Source organism: Lissotriton vulgaris, chromosome 7, assembly GCF_964263255.1.
Source record: "Lissotriton vulgaris chromosome 7, aLisVul1.2, whole genome shotgun sequence".
NCBI lineage: Eukaryota > Metazoa > Chordata > Amphibia > Caudata > Salamandridae > Lissotriton > Lissotriton vulgaris.
Genome location: NC_141695.1, coordinates 909,866,240 through 909,878,466, shown reverse-complemented (window position 1 = coordinate 909,878,466; position 12,227 = coordinate 909,866,240). Strand labels below are relative to the sequence as shown.

At 41.7% G+C, this 12,227-nt stretch overlaps 1 long non-coding RNA gene across 1 annotated transcript in view; it reads right to left on the bottom strand.

Moving 5' to 3' along the window:
* Nucleotides 1-12,227, bottom strand: part of LOC147702678 (uncharacterized) — a 235,579-nt gene that overhangs the window by 135,232 nt on the left and 88,120 nt on the right. The window contains exon 2 of the long non-coding RNA XR_015297241.1: nt 4,592-4,707. This is a non-coding gene — a long non-coding RNA (uncharacterized LOC147702678). The remainder of the gene's footprint in view (nt 1-4,591; nt 4,708-12,227) is intronic.

Below are 12,227 nucleotides of genomic sequence, written 5' to 3'. Positions count from 1 at the left end.
TGCAAACTCTACCTGCTGGAGCAAGTTGATCAACGAAGCCTGAGTTCTCTCGGAACGAGAAAATAATATGACCACTCGAAAACCCTGTACTGCAAGAAGTAATTTGCCTGACGAGACTTTGTAATGTGGATATTGAGAATAGAACTTCCTCATAGGTAGTCGATTGGAGGAACTGACAAATGGGGAGTTGGCTCACTGGGCCTTTCCCTGCATTAACCTGTAACTAGTAAAATGAATGTTCTGAGTTATCCTAGCAGTTTTAATCTTGGCGATATGAAGACCCTGAATCAAAAGCAAGTTAAACTTGCTGATCGAGCTGTGGATGTAAGGGATTACTGTTCCCAATCATAAACTTCCACATAAGATAACATACTGTGCAATATTTCAAGCCAGAGACAGAGTAATTGGAGACTACCTTAGTTAATGTTTTTCCATCAGTTGACTTAACCCAGAATGAACCATTCCACATTCTCAAGCTGGATGTCCAAAGTTGCACCATGCTTCTCCAATCCTTCAGCTTGGTCAGCATTGCTTAAGTAGGTGAGACAGCTTTTTTTGAGCCAAAGATACAATTATTTTTTTGTTTAAGAGATTTTTATTAGCATTTTAGATTAAATACAATACATATGTTATACAAGAAAATTGGAACAATGAAATAAGGAAGAGAGGAAGGAAAACATATGCATGAGCAATAGGAACGAAGAAAGAAATGAGCATATAGAGAAGAGAAAAGGAAAAAAGGGGAAAACCAAGAGTATGGGAAAGAGGAAAGAAGAAAGAATGAAAAAAAAGCAAGTACAGAAAAAGGGAAGAAAAGGGAGAGAAAAGAGAAGGGGAGAATAAGCGGGAATACAGAGCATCAGTCAAGGATGAGATTTGGAGGAAAGATAAGCGGTAAAGGGGAGCCAAAGGAGATCAGATTTAATTTTAAGGGGAATGGAATAGGACGAAGCGATAGCAATTCTATGTTCATCACAAACAAAATTCCACCAGGTGTGTATAGAAATTTTAGAATTATCTTTCCAACACAATAGGATAACTTTAAATGCAAGAGAAATAAACAAATCCAACAATCTCTCAGAAGAAGAGATAATATCTACATCAGACGATAATGATCCTAGAAAAATAGCCTGTAAAGTGAACTGGGCAGAACAATCAAAGATTAACATACAGGTTTTCCAAACTTCTTTCCAAAATGATGAAACATGAAAACACTCAAACAATAAATGTTTAAGTGACCCAGTTTCACTAGCACTGGACCAGAATATTGGAGATGATGTTGGAGAGAACTTATGAACAGTTACAGGAGTGATAATAACTCTATGATAAATGAACAACAACGATTGGGTAATGCGGGCAGCAGGAGATATCTTAAACAATTTGGACCATAAACGTTCCCATAACAGGACAGAGAGAGACATATTAAGGTCCGTTTCCCATGCAATCTCAACAGGTGATTTAGAACGATCTGAACTAGGTGACAGTAATAATGAATAAACAAGGGCAGCCTTAGGTTGTTGAAAGGAAAATAAGGAATAAAGGGAAGAGGTAGGAACACAAGATGGGGAGTCAACAAGAATGGAAAGGGAAGCTAAGTGCGACTGAATTGCAGATGTAATAATGTTATATTCAGAAAGATAAGACAAAGGTAAATTAAATACCAGTTGCTGGTTTGAAAAAGGAATGAGAGAGTCATGATCAAAAAACTGATGAACAAATACAATATTCTTCTCTTTCCAATGCTTAAAGTAAAATGATTTACCCTTGTAACGAAGAAATTTGTTATACCATACAACAGATAATAAAAAACATTGCAATGTGGAAAGATTAGTGGAGAAAACATTGTGTAATACACTTCGGGAGTATTTCAAGATAGGGTATTTAGTCAGAAATGAACAGTTTGACATAAAAACAACATGTTGAAATGAAAAATATTTCAGGAAAGAGCGTTCCAGAAGAACCCATGTAGGTACAGGAGTGTCATCAAAATTATATGCTAAAGAAAAGGCTTGTTTGATCAGGAAAGCAGAGTGGTACATTTAAAGTTAGGAAATCGAACTCCACCTTCAGATTTAGGGTGATTCAGCTTCTGTAGTGCTATTCGGGGATGTTTGTCATTCCACAAAAATTTAGTACATAAAGAGTTTAAGCGAGAGAAATATGAAAGGGGAATTTTGAAGGGAAGCATAGACACCGTATAAAGAACATGAGGGGTAATCTTCATTTTAATTGTGTCCAATCTACCCCACCAGGAAAGAAATAATGGGGACCATATTTGAAGAAGGGAGGTCATTTTCTTTATAAGAGAGTCAAACGTAAATTTAAGGGTATCTTTTAGGGAGGGAGCAAACCAGATGCCAAGGTATTTAATTTTTGAGGGGCACCAAGCAAAACCAGTATCGTTAAACATGTATTGGTAGCAAAGTGGATTAAGAGGAAGGACTTCCGTTTTGGATAAGTTCAATTTATATCCCGAAATAGAGGAATACAAACGTACCTCATCCATGAATGGCGGGAGGGAGATTTCAGGATTGGACATATATATTAGTACATCATCAGCATAAGCGGACAATTTAGTTTCAATAGAGGCCAATGTCAAACCAGTGATGTTAGGATTTGAACGAATTCTTTCTAAGAAGGGCTCAAGACAGAGAATAAACAGCAGGGGAGAAAGAGGACATCCCTGACGAGTGCCTCTAGACAAGGAGAATGATTTGGAAAAGTGGTTATTGACAAAAAGACTAGCACGTGGGGAGGAATAAAGAAGTTTAATCATAGAAATAAAAGAAGGGCCAAAACCAAACCAGCGTAGGGTATGAATGAGATATTGCCAGTTGATGCGATCAAACGCTTTCTCAGCATCTAAGGATAGAGCAGCTAAAGGGACTTTAAGATGTTTGCTGTGAGCAATGACATTAGAGAATACACAAGCATTGTCCGCAGCAAGTCTACCCTTTACAAAACCCACCTGGTCTGTCTTGATAAGATGGGGGATAAGGGAATCAAGACGGGAAGCAAGTATTTTAGCAAAAATTTTGCAATCATAGTTTATCAGGGATATAGGACGATAATTTTTGCATTGGGTGTGATCTTTATCAGGTTTCGGAATGAGGATAATTAATGCTTCCAAAAAGGACCCAGAAGCTTTCGCATTACCAATAAAAGAGTTAAAAAGTTGTAGAAGTTTAGGGGCAAAAAAGGTTTGAAACGAAGAATAAAATTCCACAGGAAGGCCATCTGGACCAGGAGCCTTCGAGCGCTTGAGGGATTGAATGGCTCGGGTAACCTCTTGAAGTGAAATTTCCTCTTCTAAGGTCGCAAATTTATCTGGTAGGGATGGGGGAGGGGGAAGACCCTCAAAAAAGGAGGATAAGTTTACATCAGAGGGGTGGGTGTCATCAGTATATAGGGAGTGATAGTAGGAGTGGAAGACAGTAGCAATATCTTCATCAGCTGTAACCAATTTGTTTAGAGAATCATTAAAGATGGGACCAATATTTTTGCGTTCAGATTTGATTTTTAAATAGTTTGCTAACATCTTCCCGGCTTTATTTTGGCCACCATGAAATTTGGATTTAATTTTGAGGAGGGTATTACAAGCTTCATTGGTAATAATCTTGTTAAGGTCCGTTTTAGCTAAGATCAAATCATGAAGAGAGGAGGAGGATTTAGAAGAGAAATATAAATGTTTGAGGTTCTTAATCGTACAAAGTTGGTTGTCGTACTTTTCCCTATTGAGTTTCTTCTTTTTAGCAACATATGAGATGGTAAATGCTCGAAATGCGGCTTTAAACGCATCCCAATTGTTGGGAATGGAAGTATCAGAGGGATCATTAAATGTAAAAAAATAAGTAGAAAATTCCGCACTTTCCTTTAGAAAAATTTCATCAGAGAGAAGAAAGGTGTTAAACTTCCAGTGACTAAATTTAGAGGGTATCAGGGACAGATCAAGTGAGGTAGAGACAGGGGCATGGTCAGAAATAAAAATGGATCCAATGGTAGATTTGTGAATGGAGGGGAGTAAGGATTTACTAATCATAATGTAATCAATTCTAGAGCGGGTGTGGTGAACAGAGGAAAAAAAGGTATATTCCAACACATCTGGGTTACATAATTTCCAAGAATCATATAATGGACGTGAGGCAATGGCAGATTGGAAACTTTTGTGGGATTTGTCCGGCTGAAATTTACTGGAGGATAATCTGCCCGAAAATGGGTCCAACCATTGGTTAAAATCACCAGCAATGATAAAATCAGGACAGTCTATGGAAGAAATCAGGGTTTTAATAGCACTCCAAAACTTAGGGTCAGGACGTACTGGACCATAAATATTGAGTAAAACCATTGTCTTCTTATGGATAACAACCTTAGCCATTCCCCAACGTCCTTCATCATCATGTTGAGAGGATATAATCTGTACATTCAAAGCCTTATGAAATAGAATAGCAACCCCTCCTTTTTTAAGACACGCTGGAGAAAATACAACTTGACCCACCCACTGTCTCTTCAATTTGATTGATTCAACATCGGAACAATGCGTTTCCTGAAGAAAAACAACTTGAGAACCAATTTTGGATAGATGAGACAATACCTTTTGACGCTTGACAGGGTGACCAAGACCTCGGACATTCCAGGAGACAAAATTACACACCATTGAGGAGAGGGGTGATGGACGACACGTGAAGAAGACACATGGCAAGGTAAGCACTACAAAAAAGGAAATAACAATGACATAAAATACGAATAAGGGCAATTCTTGAAATACTCAGAACGCACATTAAAAACGTGGTCAGAAGGACAAACGAAATTGCAAAGGGAAAGATTCGAAGAAGAAATTGCAAAGGAGAAGAAAGGAATGGAACAATGAAGAAAAGGAAAAGAAATGTAGGAAGAGGAAAGGGGAAAAAAGAAAGAAAGGGAAAGCTAAAAAAGAGACAAGAAAAAAGATAGAGAAAAGTAAACAGATCAAGGCACAGACGCCTGATCGGAGAGTAAGCGAGAAAAAGAAGCATTAGGGGCAGGGATACACCTGGCAGCTGAAACGTCCCCATGAGCAACTGAGAAAGAGGACATAAGTATACGGTGAGGAAAAAAGTGTAAGAGCGGAAAGTAGAGGAATAAAAAAGTACAGATGAATAAGAAGAAACAAACAAAGAAACAGTAGGTAAGAACGCATTAACAGTGGGAGAAAGACAGGAAGCGACAAGTTAGAATTTCAAGAGTAGACACAAGAAGAAGGATTAAGGCACAGTTTCCATCGTCGACGGAGAAGCACTTTGGAGATATGCATGGAGCTTTTGAGGATCATCAAATGAGCGGGTCCGGCCGTTATGAGTAATCTTGCAGAAACAAGGGTGCAGAATGCCATATTGGATGGGAAGTTGTCGCATCAGAGGTCGAAGATTCAAGAATTCTTTATGTCTAGCATTAGTCGCAGTCGAGAGGTCTTGGGATATGAAAATGTTGTGACCAGACCACTGGAGACATCGTTTTAGTCTTGCAGCACGCAACACAGCCATCAGCTCTGTGAATTCCAAAAAAAGCATAATAATGCCACGCGATTTGTTAGATGCAGAGTTCAAGCGGCCAAGTCGGTGGGCTCTTTGAATGTTCAGAGGAGATGACGTAGGTTGGAGGTCCAGAAGTTCTTGTAGAAATTTTTGTAAAAAAGACACCATGTCGGAACCTTCCAAATTTTCCGGCACACCATAAACGCGTAGGTTATTCCTTCTATTGCGATTTTCCAAATCCTCTGTATGCAGCTTAAGTTTGTGGATTTCTTGCTCCAAGAGAGGAATTTTATTCGAAACATCTTGAATATCGCTAAACCTTTGCTCCAAGTTCAAAACTTTGCCTAAGTACCCAGCGGTCTTCAATCTGTTTGAGCCTGTCATTAGTCGCACTCATAAAGGGTTGGAGGCCGCGAACCTCCTCAAGAATCGAGTCGAGGACAGGATTAGAGGAAGACTTGATGGGAGAAGGCGGGTCATTTTTAGGCCGCTTAGGTTTGGTACCAGTCTGAGACAACTTGGAGTCATTAGCCATGATGATAATGTGAGCCATCAAACGCTGCCAGAGATACTCCGTCAGAAAGATATTGCACCAGAGGAGCTATCACTGAGAGGAAACACCGACAGTAAGTCAGGTGTAAACAAATTGCAGAACGCTGAGAAAGGATAGCACTGGGGTATGTGGAAAAATGACACCAGGCGCAGCGTTAAAGTACACAAAAACAAGTGACCATCCTCATAAATACCACTGAAAATGCGTAGAGCATACGAAAAGTAGAGTGATGAGGTAAAAATAACAATCCTCGATGTATATTTGATAGGAGAGACAAAATCCAGTCAATTGAAGCATTAGGAAAATGGCGTCATGGTTTGGTTATAGAGACAGCATAGAGTCATTTGCACGCATGGAACAAGGGGATAAAAATGGCCAGGAGCAACCAAAATGACGCCATAGTGGTGAAGATTATGAGCTAAGCAGTGGAATAATGCCCAACATATAGAAAAAGCTTAAAGCAGGTAACGAACCGACGACACGGGCTCAGCGCACAAAATGGCGGCCGCCCGCGTCGCGTCTGAAGAGAAAGTTACCGCTTGTCATTTAGAGCCTATGCCGCTTGGAAATCCGTTCTGCCGGTAACATGCTGGTCGCGGAGCCTTCCGCCGACAGTAGACCTGTTTCGAAGACCAAAACAGCAGAATACAGCGCTCTCACGGCATTTGATAAGGAGTCCAACACGGAGCTCACGGGAAGCGCGTCTTCACTGCTCGGCGCGCAAGCCACGCACCCCCAAAGATACAATTTAAAATGATAATTCTGAAAATAAATCCGAATTTTGGCATCATTCTGAGTACTGTGGTGTAAGAAATTGGCTTTTTGGAGGACTTAGTTGTGAGCCCAGGTCAAACAGCAACCACAATCCTAGTCAAGGTACGACAAAAGCAAACCCCAAAATAACCCCTGCTCACCCCCTAGGTTGCATGGCACAGAGCAGTCGTGCTTAACTCAAAGGCAATGTGTAAAGTATTTCTGAAACACTTCAAACAGAACAGTACAAACAAAACACAAAAATATCCCACACCAAGTTAGAAAAACAGAGCAGTCTTTAGTAAATAAAACAACAGAAAAACCTCAAAAATTCAATCAGTAATTTTTAAAGAATAAACTGTAAAATAATGTCTAAAAGAAAGAACCAGCCACAGCTATCTGGTCGCACTGGACTGGGTCAAAGTCAAAAGTTCAGGCCAACCATGACGGAGCACGGGTTGTATACAGTCCCAGATTAGTCGAGTGGAAGTTTTAAAGTTTCCAGTTTTGTTGTGCCAAAAGGGCCGTTCTCATTGGAGATGGCCGCAGGGAGCAAGGAGAGCATCACTGGTGATGGTCAGCATGGCCCGAGGAGCAGGCCAGGTCTCGCAGATGGGCGGACTGGTGCAGCGGGTTGGTAGTCCTCCATGACATATGATGCTTGCTGTGTGAAGAGAAATGCTGCTGGCGGCTTTTGCTGATTTTCAGCACGAGGGGCGCAGTTACGGTGCAAATGGGCCCAATTTTGGATGCAAAAAGAGCAAAAGCTTGATTCCAAAAACCTATGAGCCACACCAAGGGTCCAGAACCTCAGTGGCACATCGTGGGGGTCAGGAACTCACTGAAGATGTGCTCTGGAGCTGTTGAGGAGCCTTTTAGGTCCATTAGACTGAGATCAGGAAGCCATCAGATTAGCCCTTTTGAGTCACTCTGGGGTCCTGGTTTCAAGATGGGTTGCAGGCCCACTTCTTCCTTCCCATGCAAGAGAGCAGCAAGAAGCAGGGTGACAGGTAGTAACTCCTTCAGGGGCAGTTCAACAGAGTGGCAGTCCTTGTGGTGGCACTGCAGTCCTTCTTCCTGGCAGAGTATCCCCAGGTTCAGAGGTTTACTGAAAAGTTGATGTCTACGGTGCTTCTTTTATACCCGGTTGCTCTGGTTCTGGAAGGTAGTAGAAGCTTTTAGCCAGTGTCTTTAAAGTGTATTGAATTTCCTACCTCCCCTGGCCTGGCTCCACGCTGGCTGAAGAAACAATGCAGGGTTGTTAGGCCTTTTGTGTGAAGACAGAGCACAGCCTATTCAACTGTCAGTGGGCTATGCACATCTCCTCCCTCCCATCCTGCCAGTGATGACCCACCCAATCACTCCTAAACTTCCATTGCGTGTGGCTGTCTAGGAAGAATCCACAAAGCCCAACTATCAGTTACACCCAGTCATGTGACCCAGGCAGGATGCAGGCACCAAATGGTGAAGTCAAGAAAATACCAACTTTCTCAAAATGGCATTTTCTATCAGCATTTTATAGAGTGTTACACTGTCACCCCTCGAGGTATCTGGGCACGGGGGTGCAAGGTCTTTGTCAAAAAGTCAGGTCTTGAGGAAACAGCAGGAAAAAACAAGCAGAAGAAGTCAAAACAGTGGGCAGAAAAACAAGTGATCAGAAATTCAAAACAGGGCAGGAAAATGAGCAGAAAAGGCAGAGCACAAGAGGGCAGAACAGAAGGCAGAAAAACAAGCATAAAAGACCAAACAGAAGGCAGCAATATGAGCAGAAAAGTCCAAAACAGAAATCAGAAACTTAGCAGAAAAGAAGAACAGAGCAGAAGAGGACAAAACAGAGGGCAGAAAAATGAGCAGAACTGCAAACTAGATGACAAAAGACAAATAAAGAAAGGCAAAGCAGAGGGCTGAACAGGCAAAACAGAGCAGGGCAAAACAGAGGGCAGAAAAACAGGCAGAACAGTCAAAACAGAGGGTGGAAAATTACCAGAAAAGGCAAAACAGAGCAAGAGGGACAGCAAGTAGACAGGCAGCAGAGGGTAGCGGACTATGGGCACGCTGGGCAGTGAACTGTGGCAAGGGGAGCTGGCATGAGAACCTGTTAGAATTTGAGGACAATCAGAATTGTAATTTAAAATCCAACTTCCCCTTAAGTAAGGATTTTAATTTAGGATTCCGGAAACACCAAGCATGAAATAACACTTTATAAAATGTAATGAAGCAACATAAATACTATCCTATGGGAGGGATAGGCCTTGCAGTAGTGAAAAACTAATTGAAGAGTTTTTTTCATTCAGGACATGGAAGACTTAAAAGCCCATGTCATACTTTTTAAGTTCATTGCACCCTACCCTCTGGTTTACCCAGGGCCTACTCTAGGAAAGACTTATATGCAGAAAAAAAGGTTTGGCGTGGCAAAGGGTTTATTTTACCAGGTCAGCAATGGCAGAGCTAATACATGTTTAAAGGGCTACTTGTGTGGGTGGCACACTCAGTGCTGCAGGCCCACCAGTAGAATTTAATCTACAGGCCCTGGGTACATATAATATCTCTTTACTTGGGACTTATACGTACATTAAATATGCCAATTTGGTGTAAGCCAATATTACCACGGTTAGAGGAGAGAACACATGAAGTTAAGCACTGGTTAGCAGTGGTAAAATGCTCAAGGTCCTGAGACTAGCAGAAATATGGTCTGAAAAAATTAGAGAAGGAAGGCAAAAGTTGGAGGGAAGACCACCCTAAAATTGACAGGCCTAACATGATAAATGTAAAATTAGATTTAAACTGAGTTTGCACCCAATTCCATGTTCCAATTTGTGGCCTAAATACTGTTTGTTAGACCGGGCCAATTGTGCAGGGTCACCAAGGTTTTTTTACTTTGCTCTGATGAATCCGTTTTTGTTGGCTTTTAGGAATCTGTGCACTTAAGTCCTGCTAACCAGTGGTGAAATGATTGCGCTTTTTCTTCTAAACGTGGTAACATTTTTATACATCTTTTTGGTCCATATAATTTACTTATAGATCCATATTTTATGGTACTACATGTCCCCAGGACCTGTAAATTTAATTCTACTAGTGGGCTGAAGCACACTTTGTGCTTCTCACTTAATCAGCCCTTTAAAGCATTTCTCTGCCTACCAATACAACCTGAAGTGCAGTTTTAAATTGGCATTTCGACCTGGCAAAATAAACCTTTTGCTAGAGCTAAACCTTAATTTGTAATACTTGTAAGTCACTCCTAAGGCAGACCTCAAAGGCCCATAGGCCACAGTGCATTGTATTTACACAGTATGACATGTGTATTTATGTTGTATATGTTCAGACAAAAAAACCTCCTAAAGCACAACAATTGGTGGCATAGAGGAAAACGAGACACCCTGAGACAGAAGTGCATTAAAATTCAAAAAAGAGGCAACGTCAAGCCATGAAAAGAAACAATCCCGCTGGGTTGTGTCTTCCTGTAATAGTCCCACCTGCTGGTGGCAATTTAGAACTGCCGCTACAGCTAAACCAGTTTAATTAGTAATAAAAGTTGTTCGTCTTCCTGTTGTATATGTCATCAATCAAAACAGAGAATCTTGACATAAAAAGTAAACGCATTCCAGGCCAGGGACCCAGACAGAAGGGCTGGGGCAGATGCCTTGTCACTTTCTAAAACACACCATACGATGTGTGTGTCTAAATGCCATCTGTTTTTTAAGGAATGGGGGCAGGGTCACTGTGATAACGCACAACCAATTTATGCAGCAAGGCTGACTAAATTATGAAACAAGAAAGGCAAATTATGCTACATAGTACAGCACATTATTTAGCATTATCATTTCACTATGTTGACCATTTGACACAAATAAGTGTCTGAGCGAACTTTGTACCTCAATAATACCACTTTACAAACTTAACACACCAATCCGCAAAATAAGGTGACCAGTTGTCCCTCTGCAGCACCAGGTGTGGCCTGTTTTTGTAACTTGTGATCCACTTGAGATAGGGACTATTTGTAGTGAAATCTACAAATTATGTGAGAGGTACTGGGTAGTGTGGCAAGTGTGGTTAATCCATATTAACATGGAAAACGTTACAACTGCACAATTGCATATTTCCAGTGGCCTTAAGTATGGCCTGGGAGAATGAAGATTTTACCATATGACTAACTAAATAGGTGTGATGCAGGAGGGTGACTCTTTGATGGGCTCTATTCTTCTATGCGTCTGGTCCACCACACAGGTCTGTCTCAGCTCTGTCACTGGCACGTACCTCACAGCGTAACTACATCCCAACCTATAAACATGCTTATTATCATCTGTTGGCCACATTTCAAAATCGTGTTAGCATTTGATCTACCCAAAAAATCTCCTCACAGTCATCAGTTCCCTCACTGGGCCGATGTGCAAGCTGCGTCCTTTCTCCTCATGCCCAAACGCAAAAAACGGAGTCCGCATTTGATCCTTTATAAAATCCAGTCCCAAAATATATGGTCATCTTCTGAATTATGCTACTTCACTCGCTCACATAGTAGACCATTTGTCATTACACAAACAAGGTAGATTAACGGTCCTGGTAGTCTCTCTATGGCTAGTTAAAGACAACGAACATGAGGGTGCATGGGTCCGTCACTCTTCCCTCGGTGCTAATGCACCTGTTGTATTACTGATAGCTGCGCCACTGGAGTCACTGAAGTCACATGACTTGGGCCCGGCTTGGTCAGCCCCGTACCCCGCCCTTGAACATTCCACGCCTTTACTGGGTTCTGTCTCCAATGGCGCGAAAACTCGGTTGGTTTGGCGACTTTTTGTGAAACGTGCAGACTAAATGCGGGTCACTCACAAGCTGACTTCAGGAAAAATCTATTCAGCCTTTTATCATTTTAAATAAAATACTTGGTTTCATCTGGGGATCATATAATCAAGGTTTCAATCCATGAAAAAGTATATTGAAACTGGGATACTTGCCCAATTAAGCACTAGATTACCTATCCATTATTATTCTTAAACGTATCTTGCCAGGCTACAATAAATTGATCACACTTCCTCAAACAAGCTGTTGCTGTGAGAGTGAAAGCGCGGACCAGGAGATGTGCGTATGCTTGCACAACTCCTGTACAAGCTGTTCCCGTGAAAGTGAAAGCGAGTCATGCTGGTAAAATCTAGTCTGCAGTGTCAACTTATCGGCGCCATCTTGTCCCCCTTTTTTTGAGTCCATTTGTGTGCGTAAGCGGCAGCCATTTTAAATACCATGGCCTCTTTGCACATCGCCGACAGCCAGCGCGTCTCTCTCACTCTCTCCTGACCTCGCAGGCTTCCCCCGCGCGCTGACAGCCCCCCACATGCTTGGGCCATAAACCCCTCTTCAGCGCAACCCTGCCTCGGAACCCCATCCTGTTCCCAGCTCAACACCTCCCTCCATTCCTTTCA